The sequence below is a fragment of the Rhipicephalus microplus genome, chromosome 5 (genome assembly GCF_043290135.1).
Source record: "Rhipicephalus microplus isolate Deutch F79 chromosome 5, USDA_Rmic, whole genome shotgun sequence".
Classification (NCBI taxonomy): Eukaryota; Metazoa; Arthropoda; class Arachnida; order Ixodida; family Ixodidae; genus Rhipicephalus; species Rhipicephalus microplus.
In genome coordinates this window covers 36,840,664-36,847,766 of record NC_134704.1, presented here as the reverse complement: position 1 = coordinate 36,847,766, position 7,103 = coordinate 36,840,664, and positions in this window count along the sequence as shown.

Here is a 7,103-nt window from a genome sequence, read left to right as displayed (position 1 = left end):
TATATATATATACCTTTAAGGGTGGAGTTTTGCATAAATCATCCATCTTACACCAATAATTTCTGCCAAATTTATCCGAATGCGTGTAATTCATACAATTACACCTTTTGTACACCCATTTGTCATTTTAAAGTGTACTAGAGGTGTATGTTCGCAAATAACACCCAAAGGTGTTTCCTTGAATGTTACATCTATCATTTATGTATATAGTTTAGGCATCAGTACATATCACATCTCAACGGATGCAATCAAACCGCATGCTGAAGTTCTGGTGAAAAGATTGATGTTTCGGCATTTATTTTTATTTCACGTTCCATTCGCCAAAATATATCGTGCTATGTATTGTATTTATTATACCACTCCCTATTTACATGCTTTCTTACGCACACGAACGAAAACCTGAGCGAATGACGGTGCGTTGCGCATGAGTTTGTACTCTTCTTTCCTTCCTTTAATCGTATAATTTCCAGTTTTCCCCTTCCCTGCGCAGGGGTAGCGAACCGGACATTATGGTCCTCTCTGGTAACCTCGCTTCCTCTTTGTCATACCTTCTTTGGCAACCACGGGCATTGGTAAAACATTTCCACCAGCTCTCCCCTCATCTGCTTCGCCGCGATTGAACACGGGTTTGCATTCCACGGAACTAAAAAGAGAGCCATGCTGGCTACCGTTGTTAGGGGGTCAGAGCAGCACTCCCATACAAGAATGGATGTATACACTTGTTTTGCAAAGGCTAAGCGCTACACCCGTATGCATGTCAGTGTTTTCTTTCTTGCGACGGTTACGGTGAAACGCAGTTGCTAATCTTGGCGGTACATGAGTAACGTTATTATAGTTGTACTGCCCAGCTTGCGTCTGCACATCGCTTATACACCAAGCTCAGATAGCACCGAACAGCTCGAACGGCGCAGGTGCTCTGACGCCACAGGGCGAGTGCATGTAGTCCTTTAGCCGGGGTGGGGTGGGGGGTGGGGGGGGGGGGGGTGGTAGTGATTGAAAAAAAAAGAAGAGAAAAGTGAGCCCCGTAACTGTCTCTCAAGGGGAGGACACCTCAACAGTAGCTCATGAGGGGTGGGGGCAAAAAAGGGATAGTATTAAAATGTAAAGAGATAGAGAGAGAGATGAAGGAGAGAGCGAGGCGCAGGGAGAGCGAACGATGGAAGTCAGGAGAAGAAGATAGGAAAGATTGAGATGGTCGCAGGAGTCCGAGGACGGGGCACCACTGGCGAGAGCTCTTGTCGGTGACAGAAGATGGCGTAGGGCTAATTCAGTCGGCCAGAGCTGCGCTGTCGTCGGAGATCGCGAGGGCACAACCGGTCGGCACGGAATCCAGCGGTGTTGGTCTAGCCTGTACCTCTCTGCGTACAAGTACGGGGGTTCGTGTATGGGCCCCCTCGCAGTGCCACCCGCAGAGCGGCCGTGCGCAGCTGCAGCCCACCGTGGCCGTGCAACCGCCCGATCGTGCACTTGGTCGCGCGGCGACCGCTCGTGTTGACGCCGAAATCGCTTCGTTGCGGTGGCGGCACGGAATCCTTCGAGTACAGATCCGTGCTGCGTATCTCACGCGAGAGTATGCGCGCCAGTGCAGCCAGCCGCGATGTTAGACACCGATGCGGAACGTTTATTATATAGCGCTGTGGGGGCCACTGTTTCAGCCCTGTAGCAGTTAGAGGAGCGTGTTTGGTTATCGCATGCGTGGGAACGATTACACGGTGGCAGTATACTTACTTGCGTGCTGCGAGAAATGAAGTTCTGTGTTGGAACACCCCGCGGGATCGGCTAGCTGCGTCGACGTGTGGTGCACCTCGTCTTTTTCGAGATGAGGTGTCTTATGGCTTATCAGAAACGGCTGGTCGCCTACAAGCACACGATCGAGAAATTACCGATCATTTGGAAAACGGCTCCTACAAATACGCGTTACGAATACGAGTTATAACAAATACAAGTTACTCTAACAAGATTCGCTTAAAAAAAAAAAAATTGGAGTTCACGCCTCGAATGTATGTTGAAAGCTTCAAGCGGGACTTTTGAGCGCTCCGTTTCGGCCATATATCAGAGCGTGCGTGTAGCTATAGCTATACGTACGTTTTGCCGACCGGCAAATACGGTCGGCCCCGATGGCACGCGCGTGCCGTGAGAATTTCCGCACCGTTTACGTAATGCCCCGTATAATAAGTGGCGCTGTTTTACACCGGGCGCAACGACGAAGGCGGAAGCCCCGCCCTCTCTCATGGCCAGGGACACCATCTTGGCGCGAGCGTTCTGTCTTTTTTTCTTGTTTTCCTCGTGTCTGCGACGTCGTGTACAAAGCGGTGGCGGCGTCGCGCCAGATGGCTGGAATTCCGCGCGGCGCTATCGGTTACCCGCTGGGTTGCCCTTCTCTGGCGTCGAGCCAGCCTTGCGAGGCAGCCTTGGCGAACGTCCTTGGACGTCCTTGCGATTAAGAATTCGACGGCGCCCCGCCGCTGGTCGAACGAGTTCCAAGCGATCCGGTCAGCTGAGCACCGCCACTGCTACGGGCGAAGAAGGACGAGGCACGGAGAATAAACGAACAAACCCCGGCACCCGGTCCGTCCGGATGTATAGCTACTCTGCCGCGTTGCCGTCGCTACTGCGGGACTGGTATTGGTCTCTCGCTTAATAACGTCGTGCTCGTTCTGCAAGCACGAACCTGTCCCACTTTCGGGACGCCTCGCGGGCACATCTTGGAAGGATGTTACGACGTCTTGCAGTGTGCTGTCGTTGCAATGCCGAAAGCAAAGTCGTGCACGACGTGCCGAGGATGAAATATGGGAGTGCATGAGCACATTGCTTGCTGTCAGAAGGCTCCGTGATGAATGCATTTGTTGAGCAGCTTACTTTACTGCGCACGCTGGTGGCGTGATGTGGTGTTCGCGCAACATGTCGGGGCAGGCTTCGGCGCGCGCTATCGCACTGCAATAGATCACATGACAGAGCCTGAATTTGGCGATCTTCCCACATAGCGCTCGCTATCTCAGTTTAATCAATTAGCGTGGCAGTCACTGCGTGTTCAACCGTTCGTAAACGCAGCTGTTTTTGTTCCCCGAGTACGGCGCTAGCATGAGTTTCATACCACGAGAGTTGTCTAATCAATTGAGAAAGTGCGATGGCATATATTGGCACGTTGTTGATAACGCGTATAGAGATCGAAGCAGCGAAAACGCTTTTCATAAAGGCTGCCCGTGTACTGAGAGGGTGGACGCGTACTCCTCGCTTAACCAATATACACCATTGCCGCGGCATCGCCCTTCGTTTACGTGCGCGTAATTTGGCATCACCGAAAGATTGCTTGCACTATACGGTTGGACAGCGTTATGCGGCGTGATTGGTTCTCTAATGAAGTGCACCTCGGGTGGGGGTGCACGGGTCGTGAATGAGTGCTCCCCATGCCGCGCGTTGGCCGCCAGTACTATCTCAGTCAGCAGCATAGCTTCTTGTGAGATAAATCGCGCCGCCCTGTGGTTTTCTCGTGCCGAGGTCGAAGCAGTGGACATTTTACCACCGACATCTGGCATCGCTTGTGTTCTGTTTGCTGTTTCTCGCCCCGCCGCGGTGGTCTAGTGGCTAAGGTACTCGGCTGCTGACCCGCAGGTCGCGGGATCGAATCCCGGTGGCGGCGGCTGCATTTCCGATGGAGGCGGAAGCGTTGTAGGCCCGTGTGCTCAGATTTGGGTGCACGTTAAAGAACCCCAGGTGGTCGAAATTTCCGGAGCCCTCCACTACGGCGTCTCTCATAATCATGTGGTGGTTTTGGCACGTTAAACCCCACATATCAGCGTTTTGCTGCTTCTGGAATGGTCGCCAGAACGGTCACGCTCGTGCGCGCGATGACCGTAAGCGAAGAATGTCAATTGAATGTGACCAGTGTACTTCACTCTCTTCGGGCTGTCCTTAAAGACTGTCGCGCATTTTGCTGATCTTTTGCCTGTATGACTTAGCATGGTTGTTTGGGGACTTCGTGGAGGACCTCAGCTTGTTTGATATTATTTTAATATTTAATTGTCGGGGTTTCGTGCCTGGAAACCTTGATATATTATGAGAAATGCTGCAGGGGAGGGCTCCGTAAATTTCCTCCCGGGGTTCTTTTATGTGTACTTCAATAATATACGCACGGGCGTCTAGCATTTCGACTCCGTATAAGTGCTATCGCCGCGGTCGGAATTTGATAGGGAAACATTAGACTACCGTGGCGAGCATTATCTGATTTTATACCGACTTCCACGATACGGTACTGGTTGCACTGCGCGTTCGTATTCCAAGTTCAAACACCTTTATGAACACGTTCACCTTTGATAGACATTGTGCCGCAACTACTGTTTGATTCTGACGCGTCCACTCGTCAAAACGTTGGCTCCAGCCACATTCCTTGTTTCAATAATATCTCATCAATTCAAGTCTCCATCTTCTCCTAATGGTGCATTCAGACGACGGACCGAATCCGGATTTGTCGTGGACGCGGACAGCTAATCCGCGGATGGTCCGCCTGCAGGCGCATCCACACGACGGACGGTGTCCTAGGGGAAAACAGCCGGATTACCCTCGACAGCAGACTCGGCGCTCACCTGCGCCCGCTGGCAGCAGACCGGTTTGAGAGTATTCAACATGGATGCCCGCAAGAAGCGAAGCTTGGCTGCGATGTCTGTCGTGTTGTGACAAATGAACGAGTAGTGTTATTCTTTCAGGAGAAAATGGAGTTGCTAGCTGGATATTCTTTCAACTACATTATTCCCCACTTGTAGAACTTCTAAACGTGTCTCCCGCTTTTTTTTTTTTTAGAAGCGGCACGTTGCCGGTTGCAGAAGTTGGAATATTTCACCACCATGACGGCTAAGAATCTCGCGTGTTAAGCGACGGCGGCGACATTTCCCAAACCACCAAAAGTGATTTCTGCATATTTAATCACCCGAGAACAAAGTCTCCGGAAACTAAGTAAACAATGCTCAAGCGTAGATGATGCCGACCAGTCATGCAGCTGTCCGCGAGCCATGGAGGACATGCCGCGAGCAGACGAAAAGTGTACTGGTTGCCACCGACCCCAAGCTATTCCGCTGAAGTACCAGCTCTCCCCCGCCAGAATCCCGATGTGAGAAACAGGTTGGGTTCATCCGTCCGCGAGCCGCGCGGACGAGTCGCGGACGAGGGGAATCGCTGATGTGAGGTCACGTGACGCGCCGTCCGTCCCGCCACATCGGGATTCGATCCGTCGTCTGAATGCACCATAAACGCCGGCCTCGTTTAGATGTGTGTATGAAGTGGCTTCCAGCTCACCCGTACGACTGCCCGCGGGGGCAGTATTCAAACGTCGTTGGAGTTGGAAGTATGCTTTCAAGAGAGAGAGAGCGGGAGAGAGCGGATGCAACGTCACGTGACGCTTGCTCCCGGAATTCCGGCAGCAACAGCCGCCTCCGCTCTTGTCCGTCTCTCGTGGGACGCAGCGAAGACTCTAGAGGGAGGGACAAAAAAAAAAAAAAAGCGTTCTCAAAGGAAAGCGTCGATGGCGACCGAAGAACACTAGGGCTCTAAAATGAGCAAGGTAGCGAGAGAGAGAGAGATGGACAGAGAGAGTGGTAGGAGAAACGAAAAGATAGACAGATAGGGAGGCAACAAATACTGAAAGCGAAAAAAGTGACAGTTTTACAGTCGGTTTCTCGAGTGTTCAGCAGCGACATGGCACGAACAGAGATTGTCGAGCGCGGTCTGGAACTTGTCCAGTGTCTGGAAAAGACGAGACTTTGGAAATTTACGGTTTCTTCGTCTTCGAGAGAAAAAGAGCTAAATATAAAGAAGGCCCGTTTCGAGAATTCTGGATGCCGCGAGAGAATATATTCTTAGAACTGCCACAAAACGCGTCTTCCCTCTCCCCCCCCCCCCCGTTTTTTTTTTTTTCGTGCGTAGTAAGCCGCAAAGTTTACGCGGGACACCGATAGAGGGTAACCTACGTCGACGTTCTTGCTTACGGTTTTATTTTTCAAACGAAAGCGCAGATATTCGGGAAGACCGCGTTTATATTTATTTCGACTGTTATTCCATTCTTCAAGGTATCCGCCATCGCGACATCGTACGATATGACACGGTGTCGCCATCGGAATCATGCCCATCTCTATCTCAAGATATTTACGCCCACCCTTACGTATTCGCCTTTGGGTGACTGGAAGGCGAAAGTTCTCTTATTTTTATTCTTAGTCTATTTATATCCCTCCCCTATTTCCTTTTCTCTTGTGCATCTTAACCTGTAATCACGCGACCGTGATTCGAGCCTGTGTATTGCATGCTACGTCACCATACGTCAGTTGTTCCCGCTTCGGTCCCCGCGGAGCGAAGCGTGAAACGATGGAGGCCCAAATGACTGTTGGGATCTTCGGGGAGCGATGCGGAAATCCTCGCTTGCAGCGTGAATTCTCCCACGTCGTGTGAACCGTGGCTGCCGAGGGATCCTAATCACGTCGCATGTCACGTCACTGATTCGTCCGCGATCACGTCTCTGTCGTTATGATGCACTGCCTTTAAGACGATGACGCTGTCATGCGATTAATGATGTCATCATGTTATGGTATCATCATCATATGGCTATCACGTCCAACGATGACGTCATCATGGGACGTCATAGCGATATCATGATCACTTAACAAATTCGCGCTGATCTGTGCGATTGTGCTGACTTCAAATGTTGGCGTCATCTCGTGATGATGATCTTGTTCATCCCTCGGGTTGACGTCGATGGTCAGTATTCGCGGTCGATGAGGCCTGTATGGCTTTCGCCTTTGAATCACACTATAAGGTCGAGCTTATACACGGGAAAGTGTGGCACTACACGAATTTTTCTCACTTCGTTCTCAGGGCTGCTCCGTGTCTTCACGTAGATCTCGGAAGCCGCGTTTTACCGAGAACGGCGGGACACGGACGGAATGCGCCGCCACCCGTCGTTGTGGCTGGACCAGAAGCGGACCATGTGTTACCCATCTGGTGGTGGAACTCGGGAGTGCGAAGACGGGTGGCAGGGGGAGTTGTTCGCTTCTTGGCGAAACCAGCGCGCTACACACAGCGCCAAGCTATGTCAACGGCAGCCGCCGCCCCGTTTTAGG